The sequence below is a fragment of the Cavia porcellus genome, unplaced genomic scaffold, assembly GCF_034190915.1.
Source record: "Cavia porcellus strain 051 isolate PalLab524CR breed Dunkin Hartley unplaced genomic scaffold, mCavPor4.1 scaffold_39, whole genome shotgun sequence".
Lineage (NCBI taxonomy): Eukaryota > Metazoa > Chordata > Mammalia > Rodentia > Caviidae > Cavia > Cavia porcellus.
In genome coordinates, this window is record NW_026947522.1 from 1,685,976 (window position 1) to 1,711,286 (window position 25,311).

Sequence of the window (25,311 nt, forward strand, 5' to 3'; positions counted from 1 at the left end):
AGAAAATATTCCAAACTAATTGTGAAAACTACATTTATTCATGAAGTAATAAACTTAATATGTAGATATAAACTGAAATAAAATGTAGCTCATTATGTTTTTATTTCTGACATTAATTTTATTACTGTCACTTAAACCTACCCAGATTAAGATACTGTTTTTCAACAAAACATATATTCAGAAAGCGATAGCAGACTAAATTAGGTAACCACCACAGGCTGATCCAGGAATTCCATCCAAACCATCAAGTACATGGTGCTGTGAGGTTACAGGAAAACCATGGAAATTGTGAGACAGAATTTGAACAAGGTAGGAATTTAAGTGATTATAAATAGGGAAGAAAGAAGTAAAATTATCCCTATTTACAGATGATTTAATTCTTTAGCAAAAATCTGCATCAGAATTCTTTCAGTGCTTATAAATGAATTCAATGAAGAGGCAGGATATAAAATTAATACATGAAATCAATTGCATCCCTGCATGCTAATAAACAATATGCTAAGAAAAAAAAATCAAGAAATAATTTCAGTCATGATAGCTTTCAATTATGTACCTTGGAGTTAACCTACCCAGGAAGTCGAAGTCATTTAAACTAAAACTTACAGAACTCTGAATAACAAAACTGAAGCTGACTTTAGAAAATGGAAAAACAAAACTAAAAGAAAATTGAAATGAATTGTTACATTATTAAAATGACCATATAACCAATAATTGTGTGTAGATTCAGTGCAAACACTTTTAAAATACTGACATTGATTTTCGCAGCACTAGATAAAAGATATTAAATTTCATTTGGGAACAGAAAATAATCCTGAATTTAATCTGGGATGGAAAAAACAAAGGACAGCTAAATCTCAAGATAAAAGACCAAGGCTGAAAGCATCACTATGCTGAAATTCAAGCTATACTGCAGAGTCAATACAATGGTAACAAGTATTACATGGAACTAGCATGAAAACAGAAATGGAGACGAGTGGAGTAGGAGAGAAGACAGAGAAATAAACCCAAAGGGCCATAGCTGTTTGATTTTCAACAAAAGTGCTACAACACATGCTAGACAAAAGACAATGTCTGAAAGAAGAATCTACTGATAGAATTTTTAGGGTCTCCTATGTAAGTAGTCACATCATCTGCAAATACTTTCCTATTCATAGCACACTTACTTCCTGATGTAAACTGCCTGGCCTGGCTAAATTTTAAGCACTATATTGAACAGGTGTGTGGAAAATGCATACACTCTTCTCCTTCCCAATTGTCGGTGAAAATTTCATTGTGGGGTTACAATGTATGGCTTTTATCAGTTTGAGGTAAAATATTTCTGCAGCTTCAAGGTTTTTAGTTATTAACATATGTTGAATTTTGGTGAAAGTTTTGTTCTGCGTCACTGAGATGCTCACTTGTATATACATGCATGTATGTATGTATGTATGTATGAATTATGTATATATTATTTAAAACATATTTTATGTACTTGACCATGTATATATAATACATATATTTATATGTATATAAGTATAAATTCTATATAGCCCAATTAAAAGCATTGATTTTACTTTGTGATATGACTTTTGCCTTTGTTATTAAAAGTTTGGTGATTGTTATTCAAGAATTTTTACTTTTAACTGCTATTCATAAGAAGATTTTGACATTGGGAAACTTTTTAGGAAATTCAGTAATTATAAGACTTTGGCCATAATATTTTAGGAAATTCAGTAATTATAAGACTTTGGCCATAATATTTCCAAAACTATATATGTGGGTCAAAAATACAATTTAATTTATAAATTTCAATTCTTATACTCTAAATAGTAACCAAAGTGTACATAGTAACCATAGGTAAAGTTCACATTACACTTCAAAGAAAACCCCTAATTAAACTACCAGTTGGGCCATACTTACTTTGAATACCCTGGAGGAGAATTCTTCCTTATCCCCTCTACCTTCTGGTGGAGTCTGACATCCATTGGTCCTCGGCAATATACTATATCTCCAGTCTTTGCAAGACATTCTTTTAGTATCCTTGTATCCCATATTCCTACCTTTTCCTTTAAAGACATGTATATTTGGATCGAGGGCACACTTTAAATTCAGGGTGATCTTATTCTGAGATTCTTATTTATGTCTCCAAACACTGTCTTTTTTTCCAAACTGAGATCATATTCACAGGTTCCTTGGATGGGAAGGATATACCTCTCTGGGAGTCACTATTAAAGATGCTACTCATACCAGCTTTTCTGAAAGTAACTACTATGCAGAGTTCCTGAGACATTTTCAAGAAAAATATGTAATTGATTAAAGAAATAGCTTCCTAAAGATTTGCTTCACGTTCTGTCTTCTCATATTCTCTCCCCTCCTCTGTCTCTTTCTCTTCATCCTTTCTCTTACCATTTCTCATTTCTCCAAACACACACATACACACACACACACACACACACACACACACACACACACACACAATTCCAGTGTATTATTTTATATAGTATATTATGTTATTATTGTATCATTTTAATTCCATTTATTTAGCTGTATGTCACATATATAGTAACTTTTTAAAAATAACTTTACTAATTTCTCTGGAAATATAATTTACGTGTGCAGGTACAAAACTGGAATAGCAAGAAAATCTTATGCCAAGCTAGAATGATGACAAAAGTTCTGAAATTTGAGTAACATCTAATTTTTAATTAGTTATTTCTTTTTATGTTAGCAACAAAATTTAAAGTATAAGCATAGGCATTTATAGCTCCTATTGATATGAGAAGACATTGCAATTAACAAGATTGCAGTTTTAGTAAGATCAAATGGCAGGTAGGACACAGGTAAGCAGGAGGACCATGCATGTGACTTCATACTCTAATTTCATCAGTTGCAAACGTACTTTCAAGATCACTTCATACACCAAATCGTTCCCAACTTACAAGTCATCCTACAGTCATCCTGGCTTGATCTCTGTTGGGTCAACCCATTACTACTTTATAGATCACCTTTTCTTTGAAAAATGACTTCATCCTATCGTACATCCTCAGATGTACATCCTCTGAATGCCATTTGGAATAGATGCATTCTCTAAGTTTAAAATGTGTTTTATAAAATTGATGGCTTTCCAAACACAAGTGTTCCTATAAGATACTTTATGCTTGATACTAAGACAAGATGTGATTCCAATAGATAGGAGAATTTCCAACCAATGAAAAGAAGAAATATTAGGGAAGGACAGTTTCTTTTTTTAACATAGCAAACAACAATATCATTGATACACATTTCTATAGTAACCTTTTTCTTTAAAATTCTTTTCTTAATAAAAAGTTTTTGGTATGTAATGCAAATGTTTCTTCACAGGTCTTGGCAAATGTCATTTGGATAGAACAAATATCACTTTATTTCATATTTTGAAGGACATTTAGTGACATGGATACAGCAAGCTATTTTTAACTGTTCACTATTAAAATTTTAACTAAAAGAGTATAGTTCAAATTTAAAATAAGACCTATAGCTACTTACAAGACTACACGCTTTGAAAAGTTTAGAAGATTGGATGATTTTTATTTTAGACACTAAGCTATTAAAATAATAGTAGCATATGTGATTTGGGTAGAGAGTGCACACAAGAGAGATAGAGACAGAAAGACAGAGACAAATAAATTTCTTCTTTACTATAAATAATACTTCAAGATATATGTCAGTCATTTCAATTTTCTAAAAATATTATGATATATTGCACATTACATTTAACCTCAGCCTTTCGGATATAATTCATCAAATGATGACAAAGTCTCAGTTTTGTTTTGTTTTGTTTTGTTTTGTGAAACAGAATATGTAGCCCAGAACTTGTTACATAGTCCAGTGGTGTCACTGTGGCTTATTTCAATTATCTTGCCTCAGCCTCCTCAGTGCTGGTGTTAGAGGAATGTACCATTATGCCCATCTCAGTCTCACATGTGAAATAAAAATATTATTACTGTATCAGAAAACTACTCAATTTTTTTCCTAAATGGCTCCTTTACTTCATTTTATCAAGATATTTTACTGAGATTGATATTATTGAAAGATAGTTACACACCAAATAAAATTATCAGAATAATTTTAAATTTAAATACATATTAAGTTACTGTGATCATTAATCATGATATATGGACTTGAATGGATTATCAGCTCCACAAAAAAATGTAAACATTATGTGCTGCAACTATGTACTAATAAAAATATAAAAATAAAAATCTAGGGATTTGTAAAAGAGTTTTCGTAGTGTCCGTGGATGTTTGATGTAAAGGACAGCAAACTGGGGGGAGCAGATCCACCTTGGATGTGATTGGCATCAACCAATAGGATTGTAGCTTGAAGAGAATAAAAAGGGAAAGAAAAAGGAATTGGTCCCATTTTGGAAAACATACTGACTTTGTCTTAACTTTGGATATGATCTGTAGTGTCTTCACCTCTCAATGTAAATTCACACCTGTGACTCTAGACTGAACTTCCAGGGCTCTAGGTTTGGGATGGTGCTGTGTTATTAATACTTCTTTTTCTGGCACTTTCATCCTCTTGGACTTCAGAGATATTGGACCTTCCAGCTCTCCATGGTACAGATGGTCATTGTGAATTTTCTGCTTCTGATCTTTCAAGCCTACTTGATAAATCTCTATTCTGTTCCTCTAGAGAACTTTAACTAATACACTTAAATATTATTATTCTAAAGAAATGTAACAAAATAGGATTTGGTAAATTAGTTTAGTAAATTGAATCAAATCAAGGTATACACATGCGAAGGTTGTCAGAATGTCACATTCTTAATTATTCAGAAATTAATTATTAATCTTCAGCTAAAGTAAATTGAATTGCAAAATGTAAAGAATACTTTCCCTGACCAAATAATTGTATTGATGTTTTATATAGTCCATTCAAAAATAAACTTCCTAACCTTGGTATGTATGAAAGCAAGTGCATATATAAGTTATATAGCAATGATTCAGTTAATAAGGTAGAGACTGTAAAATCTGAAAATAATGCTGTTTATTCAATAGATATTGGCATGAAATAGCACACTACACTAAAATATAATGTACTCCTTTAAAGTTGCAGTTCAGAGTTCGATGCCTCGGTCCTTCTCTGAGTTTTCCTTAAAGTTTAACTAACTTCTGCCACTTTGTGGTGAAACCACACGTATCTACTTTAAGTGGATGTTCTCAGTTTTGTTCTTAGAGTCCTAAGGTCCTTAAGATGATATGAAAATGCAACCTGAACTTTTTAAGCTTTTATAAGTATAGTTATTTTGTTGAGTTACATAACTGTGGGAGACAGGGTATTTAGGGCTTAAACTATAAAAACAGGCTTTTATAGGCATTTTTCTGACCATAATTGGAATTCGCTGTTTTACACAACTTGCTGGTGCTCTAGGAGTGTAACCGAAGTAAACTTTGGTGGAACAATCTCTTCTACATGTTTGTAATTGACATAATGATAACATTTTTTTCCCATAAGAAGTGGAATGAAGTCGCAGACAGCTTCATAACCTTTTTTTTTTCTCAGAAACCTTAAGGAAATAAAGACAATGTACAGAGCATAAGCTATATACTTACATACAGATAAGAAGAAAATTGATGGCACATTTATATATAAAAATAAAGCATGCGTACTGCTGAATTATGCCCCAAAATCATTCTTGCTTTGAGAGTGGTGCCAACATACTGTAATCTCAACTACTTAACAGCCTAAATCAGGAGGGTTTCAAGTTCCAGGCCAATCTGGATTGGTCTCAAAATTAAACAAATTAAGAGCATTTGATAGTCTGCTGTATGGTCCTATCTCTGCTAGTATAAAAAAGAAAGGAAAGGGCTAGGGATTTAGCTTAGTGGCATAGCGAGAAAAAAATAGCTTTTATACAGGGGATCAAACTCAAGACCTGGTGCCTACCAGGCAGGCACTTATGCTGCTGAACTAAATCTCCAGCCCCCTGATTTATATCTTTGGTAAATTTGTCAGTCATGCTTTGTTGATTTTGGTCAGATCTTATTTGATTCTTCTTTAAACACACTGGCCAGTTTGTCAGTTCCACTCCCATTTTAGGAGCTTACAAAGTTTCTTTGCTTCCATTTTAACCATTTGTGCAGATTAGCTATTTGGTGTTTTTTTTTTTTTTTTTTTTCCTCTCCAGGAGTCTACCTTGTGTCACCTTGGAAAAATTGAGAGTCAGTAAGTTTGTGATCTCAGAAATTCATATGGTTACAATCTACTCATGAGTATGGGCATACTGGGAAGTGGAATCTTTGGAGGTTATACGTTAATGTGAAGTTATAAAAGTGGTGCCAAAGAGTGAGAGTGCTGTCCTCATAGGAAAAGGAGGAGAGATCATAGCTCCTTCCTCCCCCATGTAAAGACACAGAAAGAAAGTTCTGTAAGCCAGCGTGAAGCCTCACCAGAATCAATCAGTATTTTGCCCCCAGAATCCCCAATATAGGGACAGCAAGAAACTGTCTCTTGTTTATATACCTTGCCTAAAAAATATTGGATATGATAGTCCAAACAGATTAAAATACTTCATATAAATTTCAAAGGAAATTGTGGAGAAAAAAATAAAGGGAAAGAGAGTATAGAAAGAACAATATGCCTGCTGGGCTTGTTGGTATAGACCTGTAATCCTAGCACTCAGGAGGCTTTGGCAGGAGAGTGTCTGGGAACTTGAGGCCAGTCAGTGCTACAAAGTGAGTTCAAGGACAACCTGAACTGCATAGTGGGATCCTGTCTCATATAAACAATCCAACAAAAATCAAAAACAAACTGCATTCTTTTTATACTTAAAATTGAAGAATAAAAATCAAACTAATTTATATTAATCTTTGAGAAGAAAGGATAGGCAGCCAGACATATCCAGTTCTTTCATCTTGCTTAGAGGCATTAACTTTTAAATATGATCCAACCTGGAAAGAGAAGTGAATCTGCAAAGATGGTAACAGATGAAACAGTATGTTTTGGGAGAATTTAAATGAGGGAAAAATATTGTGACATAAATAGTGCACCTGAAAAACAAAGTCTAACATGACTTTTATAAAGCAGGTGTTAAAGACTTGTGTGGTATAGAATGACAACTGGAAATTGTATGGTAAAGTTGGTGTACATTATCATTTAAGGTAAGTAAAATGCAATCATTAATTTTATTTTACACACAGGTATGATCACAATGTAACAGCTTGGTCAGAAGCATGGATGTGCTATTTAACTAGTTAGTTTTCATGACTAAAATTTTCTCTATAAGAAATATTTCAGCCCTTCCCAAATTATCCTTTCCAGATTACTACAAATTCTTTTTCTTAGGGACAACACAATGGCACTGTCATATATTTTATCATGGCCACTTATTCCTGTTTCCAATGTAGGTTTTCTATATTTTTAACTCTGGCTTGAGAGAGTTATTCCACAAAAAAAAAAGTCTTCAGACTCACTTTCCTTTTAGTTTACAACCTAAGAATTCAAATTTTCAGGAGGGATATGTGGTTCAAGCTAGAGACTTGCCTTGAGGATATTTTTTCTCCATTAAAGTAAGAAAAATTATTATATAAAACTTCTTTCAGGGTTTCTGCTTTAGGCCTGAGGTTCTTTTTGATCCTGGGAAGAATATATGATAATTTTCATAGTTGCTTCAAATTTGACACTCCCATTTTACACATAAAGGAACTGAATTGAAAATGAATAAATTATTTAAATATACACTGGTTTTTAATTATAAATGTTTTGTTGAAAGTTACATAAAAAGTCAATAAATTTATTCTTATCATTGAGATAAAAGGGTATCTGTCAGAGGTTGAAGATTATATAAAGGTTCCAAAATAATTATGTTCAAAACATTTGCCATGTATTGAAAAAGTTTGTTTAATATACTTAATTAATGAATATGTTTAATATGCTTAATTAATATGTTTAATTCACATTAGTGAATTATTTATATGAAGTATTTTTTTTCTTTTGAGAATCAATATTTTACAATCACTCCATATCAAGTGAGTATTCTTCCAAACCACAGCTAATAAAATTATATTTCTCAATTACATAAAAGGTTCAAAGTCTGTATCTTAATTTGCTTATCTTGCTTTAGTATTTTACATTTAAATACCGTTATATTTTCCTCAAAATACCATGTTTCTTTCATGAACCCTGTATATCATAGGCAAAAACTTTTGTTTGCAGAAATTTGGATGAATAATTATGATCTGATTAAAATGTAAAGTCTTCAGAGATTCTGTTAATCACACTCCTGTTGATTTTCTGTTTGTGCAAGTGAGTGAAATGTCTTTCATCATCCTATAACTGGGTAGCAATTCATTTTCCCTGTGTGTAAAATGTACAAATTTAGAAGACAGGTCACATTTAGTGCCACATCATGGTCACCAAAATAATTACTTGGCAGTTTCCCTTTAGGATTCTTCTATATAAAATTGCATAGATTTATGTGTTTTCAATCTAAATAACATTTAGGTTTAAAATGTGACTTACTGCTTTTTGAACAGCTCCAGATTCAGATCTGTAAATGGTGAAATCTAGCTTTATAGATCATTATTTTTCTATGTTTGAGAAGTAGTAAGTACCAGTCAGCCTAATTCATTTTGTTAGTCCTTGATCCAGTACAGAATCTCTACCAAAAAAATTCTATGATATATTTTCTATATTAATAAATTTAGAACAGTTGAATATTGTCACCAAATAAATACAAATCTAAGAGTTTAAGTTCATATCTACAAATAATAGTTTCAACTATGCAGCAAGTTACAGTAAACAGTCACAACCAAATGTATCTGACATACATAGAAGTAAACACTTACATCATTCTTAAAAACTGGGTATTTTTATAACCTTTTGCTATTGTTATCTTTGCATTACCATTACACAAAGGAGACTGGAGGTGAATCATTAGGACAGATTGCCCTGTTTCCTATAGAATGATATGAGCAAATTAAACTTCTGAGAGCTAAGTTCCTCTGAATTGTGTCAATAATCAAAGAGACATTTCTTAAATTCAGAATGTACTGATTTTTTACAGAACACTGATTGGAATGCTTTAGTCACTCACTAATTCCTTCCTCCCAGATGTTTTTCTGGAAAAACTCTAATTCTTACGCACCAAATAACAAATTTCAAAACTCTGAAAAACTATAGAATCACAGGGTACCATGGAATCACAGGGTACTATGTTAGTGTGTACATTTACATATTAAAATAAAGTGAAATGAAGAAAGTTATTCCTTAAGATGTATGTAGTTTTATCTTTGATGCAACAACATACTTTTCATTGATTTCTATTTCATCATATTATAAAATGCATTTAAATATTTTTGAATGGTGCACGTAATTAAACCTTGGAACTTGTACATGCTAGAAAAGTCCTCTAAAGTTGGTCTGTAAATCCATCCCTCAGATATATTTGTTCAAATTTTATTATAAATATTAATCTACTAGATTTCTTTGCATTTGACACTATAATTACCTCATACGCTACATTTTTACCTACACCTTTTGCTATGATGGCCTCATAATTTTCTGGAACAAACATCACTGTTGTTAAACTTATTAAATGGATATCATTGAAGAGGAAGAAATGAATATTAGGCTTACAGGAATATATAAGTCATTGACTAATGAAAAATATATGCAAAAAGAGAAAAAAGTTACTATAATCCAAAACAATGTAACTTGATTTAGTAAATTGTCTTATACATTTATGATTTTTAGCCTACTACTTTGTTTTTTTATCCCTATGTATGATAAGTAACTTTATAAAGACTCATGCTCTAAATATATGAATCTAATGCAGACCATAACAAAGGAGCAAGTGGAGAGGAAGGGGAAAAATAAATGAGATGTGTTAAGTAATATATATATCAATTCCCACACTGAATGTGATCATTTTGTACTGCAAATATATAATAAAACTTTTTAAAGAAGAAAATAATTTTGATAATGATGTGACATTCACTTTGAACTTAACTTTGTAAACTAGAACAATACTTTACAGTAGCATATATGTTAAAATTGTATGTTTTGTACTAGTACAAAAATACATGTACAGCAGAGCAATATATTTCCTTTTCTTTACAGGAGCTTATACAGTCACCAGTGATTGGAATGGTAAAAGCAGTCAATTACAGATCAAGTGCCATCAGTCAAAAATTCACTTGATTTTTCAGATGTTTTGTTCTCAGAATACTAAATGTATATCATGTTAAAAAAAACATGATAGTGTTATCTAAATATTGTATTATTGTACCAAAGGAAAACACACACAAAATCCAAGATTTGTTACCTAGTACTCTGAAATCCTTTCATAGTAGCTGTTCTGTGAGTTAAAAGAGATAAAATTTGAACAACTGTATTTATAAATGAGAGCAAACATTTTTTGGTTAGCATAAGTCAAGGTTTAAAATGCTGTTTACTTAAACTATCTTTATCATTTCTTTTTTGAACAATGAACTAACTCTTATGTATGCTATGTCTTAAAAGTAACTATTTTCTAAAATAAGTTAATCTTGCTGAAAATATTGAAGAACAAGATTAAAATATTCTTTTGGTTAGAAGCAGATATCATTTGCAATGAAGTACTGCTTTATAACTAATAATTTTTGATGAATTATTTGTCTACACACATCTTCAGAATTTCAGAATCCAAAGAGTATATGAAATAACATTAAATATCTTTCCATTTTGGTAGATTAAGCTGATTTAACTAAGCCTACTCCAACTATATCTATTTACTTATTTCTTATATAATTGTATTATGCACCGTGATTAAAGCTAGAGATTTAGGTGCTACTAAATGTCCTCAAATAATTTATTACCTAACAGTGGAGACAAATTTATAAGCAAATAATCATTGAATCAAATTAGTACTACAGAGAAGTGTGAATTTTATGAATCTTCCCTATTGTCTGCAAAGAGAAGGCAAAATATCATTGTAAAAGATCCAATTATGAAGCAAGCAAATGTTAAGGCCTGTGTGTCCTTGAATATTTTAATTCCCTTTTTGTAAGCTGTGTTCAGATAGAAGATTTTATAATTTACACAATTACATGTCAGTAGTTGAAAAAAGGAGTCTAAAGTTCAGAGGGAATGTGTGACACATAGGCTTTGATGGGAAAGAGAACAGTAATAGGAGCCCGTGCTCACTACTTGTTAGTTTTGTGAGTTTACATGTCGTTGACTTAGTTGATGCTCAATTTTCAAAATAAGAAAAATTAAATGAAATAAAATGAAAAAATTGTGATGCCAATGTGAGACTAAAACACATTTAAGAATTCTCACATTGAAGAAAGGAGAATTACTTCTAGCATCTTGGATCTGGCTGCAGTAGGAAGAATGTCACATCAGGGCCATAACTCAAATGTGGGGTACAATCTGCTCTTGGCAGCCCTTAGCACCTACATATAAAGCCTGACTACATGAGTATTTAGGTTAAACTGTCCATTCCCAGAGCAGCTGAGGACACCTGGAGATGCACTGGGGCGCAGTTCACGTTTCTGCCATTGCACCATCTACTCTCAGATTAGAAGGCAATAATGCCTCTTAAATCCTACAGGTGAGACCAGGTCCCTGCTGAATACCAGCTAGTCAGCCTCAGCTGGAGCAAAAGATTTGCTCAGCCCATACACTTGTACCAACAGAACAAAACTCATTTTAACTGATATGTTCCTGTGCATTGGGGGATTATTGTCACACGATTAGATAATTGGAAAAAATGAAAAACAAAAGCACTTAGGGTTTTGTTAGAGATGAGAAAATCATGTGGAAAACTTCCCACCATGTTAGAATCTCTAGAAAACTGACTTTTGAGTTGAAGGCTGACACTGTGGCCATTAATTCTATGGAGCTCTGATTTTACTGGTGCATATGCAAATGCATACCAGGAAAAAGATGAGAAAAGGAAAGGGAAAGGAACCAAAGCAAGGGGAGGGCATGGGAGTGGAAACAGAGGATATAAACAAGGCAAGGAGATCTGATGTCATCAAAGCAGAGAAGGAACACAATTACATAGGCAGAGCGGCATGTATTTCCCAGTACTATTAAAGAGCTTTGGCTGTGAATGTACAGTAAATAGGAATCAATGCTGGACACAGAGTGCGATCTACACTCAAGTGTAGATGAAAAAAGGAAAACAAAGATAAATTGGTGTATGCAAGAACAAATTTGTTTCTTTGGTGATAATATTAAATTGGTTGACCTTGTTGACAAAATTTGAAATGATGGAGTAGTTTAATGTGTATTTTCAACATTTTTTGGGACCTGTCACCCGTGGCTTTGGCTCAATTTTAACTCTATTTGTTCCTATAGCCACATCCTAGTGACTTTTCTCATGCTTGAGACAAAATATCCAACATCCAAAGTTAGAGGAGGAAAGATTTACTTAGCCTATAGTTTGCAGAAGTTTCAGTTCATAGTTGACTGGCTTTGAAACAGGGTGGTGTTGGCACAGGGGCATCACAGAGAGAAACAGACTAGGGCAAAACAAGAGCAGGCAGTAAGCTGCAAGCAACCAACAAGCGATGGCTATAGCCCACTTTCTTATATTTTATCTAGGCTATCAGCCTTTAGCCTACTTACCCTTAGAGAGGGTAGCACTCACTCCAGGTTGGGACACCCTTAATCTCACCCAGAAATATGATGAACCAATCAGTGGTCCAATTCAGTAACCATATAATCGTAATTCCAGCATTATACACTTTAGACACAGCCACCTCCAAAATTCCCCATTGGCATGAGAATTTGGGGAAACATCTAGAAACAAGCTATAATGTCATGTGCTCCAGACTGAACTTCCTAACTCTTACCTTTGCTACACCAGTAAATATCTCCCACTTGCTTCCCTAGAGACTCTGCAATGTGGACCATGACAGAAACTGATTAGTTATTCTACAACATGTGTAAACCTCAGTAGGGAATTAAAACCTGTTGCATGGATACTAAGCACTGTAGTAAGAATGCTATTGATTTGTTATCTAGTTGTGAATTCTGAAAATAACATCCTTCCATATAAATACTGAAAATTTCCATCCTGTTAAGATTTGTGAAGCTAGATTTTAGGAGCTACTATTTTGCATAGCAAGAAAGGGCACTGGCTTCACCCCAGTTGCCTTCCACAAGGCTTTCTTATGTACCACTATTTGAAATTAAATATGTGTCCATTTTCTCTGTCATTTAACTGTATCAATATTCGTGAACATGCAATTAGCTAATGGAAAATCTTCACTGTAGTTATTTATCACTCCTGGTTTGCTTAACACAGAGTGATTATAAACTGCTTCTCTATACTCTACTGTGTTTCTTACATTTTATAAACACTACTTATAAATTCTATGTTGACCTCTTATCAGAAACATGACTTACAAATGTTTTCTCACCCTGTAGACTTCATTCCCATCCTGTATCCTTTGATGTACAGAATTTATTAATTCTGACATGCATGCAGTCTATTTCCTTTAAAGGAAGATACCTATGATACACTGAGTACACACATATACATATAAATACACATGTATATAATTCTAGTTTAGTATACAGTGACTTAAAATATGTGAGTCTGTTTTTCTCAGGCACTTCTCAAAATGTTTTTAATGTTTTTTAATAAATTATCGAATCCTAGGACTAGAGTCATAAAAGCTACAGACATATGTGTACAGACTTTCAAAGAGTGAATTCCAGGGAACTTGTCCAAAGTTTTCTCTTTTTTTAATGTGTTTTTGAAACAGGGTCTTGCTATGTATGTTCAGGCTGGCTCTGTACTCACTATGTAACCCAAATTGGTCTCAAATTCCCAATCCTTCTGCCTTGGCCTCCCCAGTGCTGGAATTATAGGAGTGTGCCACCATGTCTGACTTCAAAGTCCTTTCTTATACAAGCTGGCAGCTTCCCTACCCCTTCCTTAAATCTGAGAAATTATTCCCAGTTAATATGAAAATATGCCCAGCAGGGATAATTCTTAAACAATAAATAATAATCAACAATAATAATAACAACAATAAACAACAATAAAATTGGAAAATCACTGCACTCCTAAACATATAAACTATTCTGTTTTAGAAGAGTAGAAAGAGATAGTATGAAGAAAAGGGTTAACAGTCTCTAATAGGTTCTTTCCCAAAGAGTAGAATTTTGGCATTTAGTTCACCGTGATATTCAATATGGGCATATGGTAGAGTTTTGTACATTTTGATGGCCACTTCACTAAAATATATTTAAGATAGAACTGTATATAAACAATTCAAAATAGGTTTCTTTTTTGTGAGCACTGGAATAATGAGTGACTATAAACTGCTTGTCTAGATTGTACTGTGTTTCTCACATTTTGTTAGGCTAAGATTGTAATGCTGTGTATATCTGATGCATTTTTCTCACCATGGTGACAAAATATCTGACACTCACAAAATAAAGGAAGGGAGGCTTATTCATAGGTCATGGTTGCAGCCCATGGTTGGCCCCTTCAAGAAAAAAACCCAAGGGCCTGAGGGCAGAGGGTGAACTGAGAAAAGCTGCTCTGGTCATGGCACCCAGGAAGCAGAAGGTGAGGGAAGACACAGGGAGACACAGGCTTCCACGTTATGGTCCAAGGCCTGTATCTTCCATCCGAACCTCTCTTCACGGCACATTCAGCTATGAATTTATCTCTACTAATGAGAATAACATTCCCATGACCCAATCACCTCCTCAAATCCCACCTCTGGAAAAATGAGTTTTATTGGAGTGGGGCAGATTCTAGATCTAAATCATGACAGTGAATCAAATTCAGAAAATAAAGATGATGGAAAGATTCATAGTTGTTACATGTGTTAATTTCTTCAATATAACTTCTTCACCTTATTTTGTGATTAGCCTCAGAGTTACTCAGACAATAACTTTGTGATAGTTTTTAAACATAAAGACACTGAAATTAAAAAGTCACTATCATTTTGTGCTGTGGCTTGTGTGCCTCTTGATGGTCCCCCAAGGGTCCACTGCGAATGAGCACTTGGTTCCCGGGTTGGGGTGTGAGGGTATGTGTGGAACCCTGAAGAGGGGGCACTCGGTGAGGATTCCCTAGATTATAGGGTGTGTCTCAGAGGCAGTTCTGGCACCCATTGGTTCATGTCATGGAGTAGCTGATAAATGCCTAGCCTAATAGCTGCTAATAGCTGCCATTATTCTTTATGCTACCTGTTCGAGGTGAAATCCCTTGTTTGCTCTCAGAAGACCTTCTACCCGTTGGTCAGCTCTACCAGGTGATGCGATCAGGAAGCCACATTTGCCATGGAAACGTGCTCTTTGGACTTTGAAACTCAAAACAGTGAAGTGAAAAAAAAAAACAATTCTTTTCTTTTTTTCTTTTGTCTTTTCCTTTTTTATCTGTACCAGGGATCAAACTCACAGCCGCCTGCTTGCAAGGCAGGTGCTTATGCCCCTGAGCTAAATCCCCAGCCCCAAAAACTTTTTTCTTAATAAACAGCCTGTGTCAGGTATTTTACCATAACACAAATCTAATAAAATTTACATTAAAATGCATGTAAAATGGACTTTTAATTAACATTTTACTTTATATTTATATTATGTTATTAAATCTAGGATGTAAACATCTGTAAGAATCTCTACTGAAACCTTGTGAGTGTGGAGGCAATGAAACTAATGAAAGAAGCTGATTATTTCTCCAAGAGTCTGTTATAAAATTGTTTCTTTTTTTACATTTTCCAGACGTATGAATGTGTGTTCACGCATGAATGTACACATGTATGTTTTAGTCTATTTTTTAAGATCATAAATATGGAATACATGGTCTTAAGTTTCTTCATTATGATTTTCATGGAACAAACACTCCAATATTGACTGGTAGACAAAAATTTAATTAAATATTTGGAAAATAAGTGGAATTTTCATAGTCAATATAATTCCTAACATGCCTGTAAACATCATGAATTCAAGGCATGCCTAGGCTTCATAGGGAAACCCTATCTCAAAGAGAAAGATAGAGAGAGGGATGGATGGAGAGAGAAACAGAGAGAGACAGACACAGAGAGAGAATGAATGAATGAATTTCCCAAAGAGAAATTTTTTTTCTGAAATCTAGAAGAAATTCCTTTTGGGGACTGCAGGATAATTAGGGCATCTTAATGAAATGAAAAAAGAATAATTATGTTGCTCATTACCATTGCAGCTTAGAAATGGAGCAGTGTTTTTCTAGCACAATGGAAGATGAACTGTAAGTATTACTTAGCTATTTCCACATTTGAAACTCTCCCTTCATGCTGGAAGGTTTATCTTAGATAGGACATGCAACTGTCTGTGTGGATGCACAATATAATGCAACTGTCTGTGTGGATGCACAATATAATCACAGTGAACACATGCATTTGATCAATCAATAGAGAGTAAGTGGCATTTGCCAGTGATCTTCTATGTTTTTCATCCCTCAGCTGTGTTATTCACTAGCATTCAACTTGTACTGTCAGTATTTTGTATCAATGTCAGAAAGTGGTCATCTTGTCTTTAGTAAATAGAATAATGAGAGTTAAAAGCTGAACAAGACAACAGCTATTGAGACAATTTTAGTCTCCAGAAGACAGACATTTTGTCATAGATTGATAGCTGTTGTACTTTGAAATGAATTATAAAAATCCATTTTCAGAGTATAAGAGTTGTGAATAACAATTAAACAGCTTTACTCTGTCAAGTCCCCAAGTAGTCAGTCACATCTGTGTTCCTTTTGCCCAAAGTACGATGTTGTTGTAAATTAAATACTGGTTTTATCAACTGATGCTTCTACCCAGCATTTTGTTTCCTTAAATGAAAAGCAATTAGAATATATTGCAATATGATGGTTGAGAAAGGAAGCCAGAAGTAGGAAGATGAGGCTGGCATTTCCTCTGCAGCACAGAACCAAGCATGCTTATCATGGCAGCACCTGCGGGAGTGGGAAGCATGAAGGTCTACATGACAATACTCTTGACCTCAGTCTTTGAACTTACACCTGAATCAATTCTGCAGCATTGAGTGTGCCATGAAGTCTGGAGGAATACCAATGCGAGTGACTAAGTAACATTTCAGGGCTTCTTGCAAATATATTTTAATCATAAAAGCAGCTTAAATGTCCACTGAGGGATAAGTAAAGAAAATATGGCATAGTTACAAAATGATATTAATGAGGTATAAAGAAGAGTAAAATGTCATCTCTAAAAACAAACTGAACCTGGGATAATTATATAAAGTAAAATAAGCAAAACTCAGAAAGTCAAATTTTCAAGTTTTCTTTCATATGTAAAATCTAAAAAATAAAAAATTAGAAAGGAAACACAAGCTTATATGAAAGCATAAAGGAAGCTATTACAGGAAAAAATCAAGGAGGGGATGAAGAGAGGAACAGGGAATCCATGAGGGAGTGAGCTTGCTAAGTGTAGGTTACACACATGAATAAATATGTCAAAACTTCCCACCGTGTATAACTAATAGGACCCAATAAAACAAACATGCAAAGGAGGTAAGAAAAATGTTAAAGACACTATAATGTAAATACTATTTTTTGCCTAAAAATATCCCAGGATCTACATCCCAACACTTCTGATCTCATAAATAAATTCTATAAAGTTGCAGGATACAAAAATAAGTAGCATTTTTTCATATGCTAGCTATTCAAAAAAGAAATCAAGAAAATAATCCAATATAGAATAACTGAAAAAATATACTCAAGAATATGTTTACCCAAGGAGCTTGAAGCTCTTTTTACTTGAAAATATAAAACACTATTAAAAAAATTGGTGAATAAACAAAGAAATGGGAAGATGTCCTGCGTTTATGCATTGAAAACTCAATATTGGTAACATGGCCATGTTTACCCATCTGGGACTCTTCAGAGACCCTGCAATCACTATTGAAATTCTAATGATATTCAACGTAGGTCTATAACATATAATTTGAATTGTACATAATTCCATGAAAAATCTGGAATAGCCAAACTGATTATGAGCAAAAAGTATGTGTCTAGAAGCATCACACTGATGCTAGGTATACTTTAAAGCTATTATAATAAAAACTGACTAGCATAAAAACAAGAATACAGGCTAACTGAACAGAATATGGAGCTCAGAAATACATCTATGGAGAGTTTGCGTGGGATCCTGAGGCTGCCTTGGACAGATCTTTCCTATACATGATTTAGCGGCAGACGGGGTACTTTGGAGGAAGTTTTAAATTGCTGCTTTTTAAAAATGTAACCCTATCAGATGAATGCCCTTTAGTTTCCTCTCAGCATTGTAACTCAGCATGATGCACTCAAACATATGAACAACTCTGTAGGTGTCATTTTTCCCTGAAGACTGCTATCCTAGTGAGAATTCTGGTGGCTGTGGTAGGAGGTGTGCGTGAAGAGCTGCTCATGGTGAGACCAGTTTGGTGGATGATGAGACAGTTCCTGAGAAACACAGTGATAATCAGACGCTCACAGTGAAGGTTCATCGATGTTGAAAGAGGAGAGAAAATGGCGGCGTGCTAGGGGATCGAGCGAAGAATCTCTCCAGAGAATTCAAACTCAAAGCTAAAAAAAAAAAAAAAAGACAGCATGGAGAGGACCAGACAAACCCATAGCGATTCTTATCAACCAAGACAGTACAGCTGGAGGATTTAAAGTCGTGCTGAGACCGGAGGCTGCAAATCCCGCGCCCTTAAATCAACGAACAGACTCGTGGACCCAACACGAAAAGCTGAGTTGCTTTTGGGGACTGCGGAAACTGAGACCCAGATTGAGACTCCAGGCGGCAGCCAGTTCTGCACCGCTGCACCAGAGCAGATGTACAGAGCTCTGGCGTTTCGAATCTAAACGGTGCACAGAAATCTGACCAGTCAGCGCTGAGCCGCGAGGTGGGGAAAAGTGGACGGCTTGGTGTGTGGCGGTCCCGGAGCGGGGACTTGCACCGGACTCTGGTGAGTATAGAAAACCCCGCGGCGGCTGGGTTTGGCCAGAGAACAGCTGGCCCGCCACCACGGGGAAATCAATAACACAGAATCTGGTGCAGACATATTAGCCTGGCGGCTGAAACCGCAGCTTGGTGACATCACCAGGACCCCCTGTAGGGAGGGCTGGTGGAAGACATCTTGAGTCCTGGCAGAGTCTGATTGCTTGCTGGCTTCAGCTCCGCATGGAGAACTTAGTGGGAGCCATCTTGGTTTTGGGCAGATCTGCTTTTCTAGAGCTCCTATCACAGAGAGGTTTGGAAGAGAATGGCTGGGACCTGGGCAGAATCCTGTGCCATTACCCAGCTGCTTCTGATTCAGGGAGAACTGGCAGGAGCTGTTGGGGCTAGATCAGGCCTCTGCTTGGGGCCCAATGGGCGGATGCAGAATGGTCACAACTCAGTGACAACCAGAAAGTACAGCCTAATTTATGAACTAACTGACACAGAGGCTAGAGACTAGACTGTACCGCCCCTGCATCCCAGCCTACCCCAGATAACTGCAAATTGGGGAGGACAGCAAAAACTCAAGCCAGCACGCTTCTGAAAGGCCCTAAGCAATTCGGAGAGGGCCAGAGAACTCCAGGACAGTCTGAAAGAAACCAGAAACATGACAAGAGATAAAAATAAAAAAAAATCTCCAGCTGTTCAACAGGAGAAATTAAACCCAAGAGAACTAAACACTGAAGAGAACAAGCACAGTAACCATCCATTGCTCGACTCAGCATCAGCCTAAATTAAAAAGTATTTACATGATCTCATAGAGGAATTTAAAGATGTACTCCTGATCCAAGTGAGGCAAGATATAAAGAGATTAATTAAAGAAATGACAAGCCCTGCCCAAGAGAACACAGATGGAAGAACTGAGGAAATCAGAAAAGAAAGAGAAGCATCTGAAGAATTTAAGCATAACTTAGAATACATGAAACAGATCCAAAGAGAAAATCAGGAAATTAAAAACTCCATTGAATATTGGCAAAATGCCTTGACAGAAACTAAAGACAACCTTCTGAAACTTGAAGAGAGATTTAGGGCTTATGAACGTGAAAGAAAAAGCCTCTTAAAAATAACAAGGAACCAGAAAGAAGCAATTCTAAAACTGGAAGATGATAAAAAGATGCATAACCTAAGAATAAAGAATGTGAGTGAGGAAGCAGGAACATCCAAAAATGAAATACAAAAAATATTCACAGAGATATTAAAGCAAAATTTCCCATGTATAGCAAAAAGAAATGATATCCAGATAAAAGAAGCATACAGAACGCCAGCTACCTACAACCAAAACAGATCTACGCCTAGGCATATAATAATCGAGATCCCAGAAATCCACCAAAAAAACAGAATATTAAAAGCAGCCAGAGAAAAGATGCAGGTTACCTATAACGGGAAATCTATCAAAATAACAGCAGACTTATCAACACAAACTCTTAAGTCAAGAAGGGAGTGGGGAGAAATATTCCAAGTCCTGAAGGAAAAAAATATGCAACCTAAGTTCATATATCCATCAAAACTCTCTCTAAAAATTAATGAAGAAATAAGATACTTTCAAGACAAGGAGGAACTGTGGGAGTTCATGGCCACCAATCCAACCCTACAGAGAGCGCTGAAGGACATTACAGAGAAAGAGAAGAAGAGATATCAGGATTACAGCTACAGTGGCAGAGAGGCCTCAGTGTACGGGGCAGACCATGGAATGAGGGAATAAGGTGGACAAATTATAGCAGAAAAGTGGAGTAGCAGACATGAGGCAGAGACGGTAAGCTAATCTTTGGTAGAGACAGCTCTGAAACTATATTTAAAAAAAAAAAAAGCAGAGGTCACTGCTAATGGTGTATAACGATTTAAAAGACACGGTAGTCCTAGTGCCATATTTAGATTGAATTAAATTTGTTCTGGTCTGTCCACTCATATCAGATTTGAGGACACAGACCTCTAGAACCAAAAATAGCAGGTTATACCATGGTAACCATCCTTACTTTCCTATTGACTTAAGCTGAAATCCTGTATTACTTACATTGTCTTACTATGACTGATCTTAATTGTATCTGAATCATAAGACTATTGGTTGGCCTTGACTGATCCTATTTGAAATCTGTATGCGTGTTAGAATCAACCCTAAAAGTAGAGGAAACTACTCTGAGCATGACAGGATGTAAAGGATATCCATACTGGTATGAATCAGTAACAGCTCTCAAATACTACAATGCAGTCAAAGATAAGTTTTTATAAAAATAGGTGATAGTATATTTAACTATAATAAGCCAGTGTTGCCGACAAATCTATTGAAAATAACAAGAGAAAACATAGTAGCTACGGAAGATCATTTATATTATAGTTTTGTAAGTCTTATCCATTGCATGTTTATCTAGGAAATTGTTTCGCTGTCTTGTTATGACTTGGTTTTCCCTATAATACAGAGAGGATAGGAACAAATACTCTGAGGAAGAGACCTGAAAAACCCGAGGCTTATTTTGTAGCATTATAATATAAATTCTAGCAACCTATTGCTTGCTGATTAAAATGACTCTGGACTGGTTTCTTCAGCTCAACTTCAGCATATGCAGAGATGGGGACGGCTATCACAAAGAGAATGAGAGATGCGAAAGTAGTTGGAAATGTCTTCCCTAATTTGGAACTTGAGGACCTAAAGAGACTCCATCATCCTGTAATGATTTGATTAGTTCTATAATATGCAATAAGTATAGAAAGTGGGTGAAGTTAGGGACAACTATTTGTAAGAGGCTAGAGACAGTTGGATAAGGTAGATCTCCGGTGGACTTGCTTTGAAATCTGTGTTTCTTTAAATTGTTTTTTATTTTTTTTTTAATGTTCTGTTCTGTTTTGATATGATTAACCTTATCCTCTTAGAGATGTAAAACAAATAGGTGGGACTGATAATCATATTACGGAGCTTTTGTTCGGCCATAGAGCAGAATGGTTTGTAGGGTCACTTTTTTGAATGTCATTCTAAATACTTTAATTCTATAACCTAAACAGCCATTTCGAAGAAGACAATTTGTAACTTATCAACTGGCAATTTCTTACCTTTTGTTTGTCTGTAATTTAGTATTATTTTTCTACCCTTTTTTTCTTTAATCTCCATGTATTTTTTTTTCGTTTCCTTTTCTTTAAATAAAAAAAAAAAAAAAAAAAAAAAGAAATACATCTATGCTTTTGCAAACAGTTGCTCCTTGCACATTTCCAAGAGCGCATAAAAGAATGGCTACCTCTGATGCCCGGAGTAGTAGATATCTACAAAGCAATGAAATTATGTGTTTTCCTTATGCAATAAATAAAAATAAATTTTAAATGAAGTTTTAAAGGTCTGAAAACGTAAAATTTTTAGAAATTTGAGGAAAAAGTTTGTGAATACTATGGAAAGCTGTAGTTATAGGTCACTGTATGATAGGGACCTGTTTAGCTGTATGTCTCCTAGAAAGCATATAATCCGTAGTTTAGACACTCATTGTTAGACTAAAAATTTTAAAGCACCAAAAATAAAACTAAGCAGTTTATTTAGAGTAAACAAAATATGAAGTGGGCAAAAATCATACATGTGATTAGAGTTTAACATCCAAAACTAGAAAATACTTCAGCTCAATAACCAACCAAACAAAAATAATGTGAATAAAATGATTAAATGAAGTTATAATATTCTCAATTGACAACATAAAAAAAAATCTATCAGTTTTGTGAAAAATGCTCAATGTCATTAATCATCAGAAAAGTACAAATTGAAGACACAAGGAGATACTGATTCACAAATGTCAGCATGACTGTTATCAAGAATACCAAGGATAAGAAGTGTTCGAAAGAGGTGAAGAAGAGTAACATCTTGCACACTGTTATAAGGAATGTAAACTGATATCGAACACATGGTGGAAGTTTCTCAAAAAAATAAAACTAGACCTGCTATATGATCCAATAATTTTATTATTTGGTATGTGACTAGAAATTTAAACTGTTATGTGAAAGTGTGATCTGTATTCTCCTATGGATTACAGAATTCTTCAAAATACTCAAGACATGAAATGCACTTAGATGTTCACTGATAGAAAAATGGATAATGAAAATATTATTCATAAGTGCTGTGTATGTGGGTGTGCTTGTGTGTGACTGAACGCTTTTCAGTCTTACACAAGAAAGTATTCTGTCATTTATAATATATAAAAGAACTTTCACTTGTTAAGTGAAATTAGGCAAAGAAAAATGCTACATGATCTCATAAGGGTAGAATGATATTTAACAAAGGCTGATGCACAGGAAGTGGGGGTTCGTGGTTAATCGAAAAAGGGCTGTTAATGAAAAATCACAAACTTCATTTAGGTAGAATGTTAAGTTCTGTATATTCATTTTAAAAAATGGTGACTATTGATGATTTAACACATACTTAGAAATTGCTGAGAATGGATTTTTAAATACAATAATACCTCAGTATATGAATTCTTCTGTTTGCAAACAATTTGGTTTGCAAACAAAACATTTAGCAAACTTTGTTTCCACACACAAGTTTTACTTCCGTGGTTATACCCATGCAACCACAGTTATTTTCCCCAAAATTGTGAAACAAATAGATTATAAACCAAGGCACTACTGTATCTCACCACAAGAAATTTGTATTTTTGCCATATTAAATTCCTTTTCTTTTAATCTCGAAATGGGTCTACATCAAAAGCCACTATATTTTGGAAGTATAATTTTTTAACTTTCAATTTTCTGACCATAAGTTCCCCTCTTCCAATTATAATTAATTTACTTTCCTATCTTGAAATAACTTAGATTTATTTGAAACTATTCATGTATTTTATGGAGTAATTATTAACTATGTACCGTATATCCTCTTTTGATGGTTTATGTATTTATATGGCTTATTCTACATACTATTAATAAATTGCATCAAATTAAATATATTAATGGTATTAAAGCATTGTTTTAGCCTAGGAAAACTGCTCACATTTTTAACACTTCTGTTGTTTTTAATGGCTATCTGATTTCATTTTGGACTAGTAGAATGGAATACTTGAGACGTGGTAGATTAAACTTAACAGACATGTTTCAGCATATGGGTTCACAGGCTGTGAAGGCTACGGTCAAGGTGTAGGCACTTGTCAGCAGCCTTCTGTGGCATCTCCCACAAAGTAGGAACAAAGTGGTTGAAAAGATATAAGAATGGCCCTCACACTTTTGTAATGACAGAAATCCCAACCATGAGCATAAATCTCTAGACACAAACACCTAAAGCTTACCATTTAATTTCAGCAAGTCTTAGCAAAAGCTATAAACCATACCACGTAGTTTGTTTCATGTACCACTTAACATTTTACATATTAAATAAGCTAATATTTTCAAAACTCTAATTCAATGAAATTCACTCAAATTGCATAATTTTGTTGTTTTTGACTAAATATTCATCAATTTTAGCATGATTACATTTATTTTAATGTACTTTCCCTGTGTTAGCATTTAGTCTCAATTAATGCATTGTAAGTTTAATTTTATTATGTAAGAAGGTGTTCTAAGCCTTACATCTCATTTATAAATTTCATATGCTATTTTGCTTTACCTTTAAAAAACATTTAATATGTATTCCAGAACACTGCTGAAGTAAATCACCTTGAGAACTTTAAATTTTAATTTTAAATATCTAAAAATTTTTAATTTTTTGCTTTTTTAATTTTTATAATTTTGAAGATTTTGTATCTCATAAATTTATGAGATAAAATGATCTTTGATGCTGGCATCTCAACGATTCTTACTGTGATGTTTTATTTCCTTGTTTCTCCACAGAAATATAATGAAAAAATAATAGGCCTCAAGCAATGCACAATTTACCTTACAAATCTGGAAATATTCTGAAGTCAAGGTTTCCTGAATCTCCTCTCTCAGAACTCCAGCTGTCCCTCCTGGATGCAAGGGACCACTACCAGTCCCACCGCTGTTACTGCCACTGCTGCTGCCACTGCCTGGTGAGGAGGCAGTCAAGCCATCCAAAACTTTTCGGAAATTAAACTTCTTCATTTTAAGAACTGTTGAGAAAGTCAAAGGAAAAGAGAAAGGGTTGACTAACTACATAGAATTATACCGGGTAAAATCATTTATTCTTCCATATTCGGGCAGTAATAGCCAGCCCCATTTTATGAGCATTGGCTGAAAAGTGGAAAAGAAGAAAGGCCTCGTTTTGTCAAATTTTAATTCTAAAATACATATCTTCATAAAATAAAGACCATTCCTAGAGCAACTGTATTCCTTCTTCATACATCAGATTTTCAAGGGCTTTATCCCCAGCTGTAACTACGCTTTGACAGCACTGGGGTCAAAATAAAAGGCAGTGTCGTCATTAGTATTATATCATTATTATTATACAATCAAA

General features: G+C 34.4%; 1 protein-coding gene and 1 long non-coding RNA gene across 22 annotated transcripts in view; one reads left to right on the plus strand and one right to left on the minus strand.

The window, feature by feature from the left end:
- Positions 1-25,311, minus strand: part of LOC111756598 (histone H1.8-like) — a 108,029-nt gene that overhangs the window by 81,910 nt on the left and 808 nt on the right. For all 21 annotated transcript variants that reach the window (XR_010045695.1, XR_010045689.1, XR_010045688.1 and 18 more), the window contains exon 2: positions 24,774-24,967. The gene's annotated coding sequence lies outside the window, so the exon portion shown is untranslated. The remainder of the gene's footprint in view (positions 1-24,773; positions 24,968-25,311) is intronic.
- On the plus strand, positions 18,173-25,184 carry LOC134474817 (uncharacterized). Its single transcript, XR_010045698.1, has 2 exons — positions 18,173-20,697; positions 24,729-25,184. It is a non-coding gene; the product is annotated as an uncharacterized LOC134474817 (long non-coding RNA).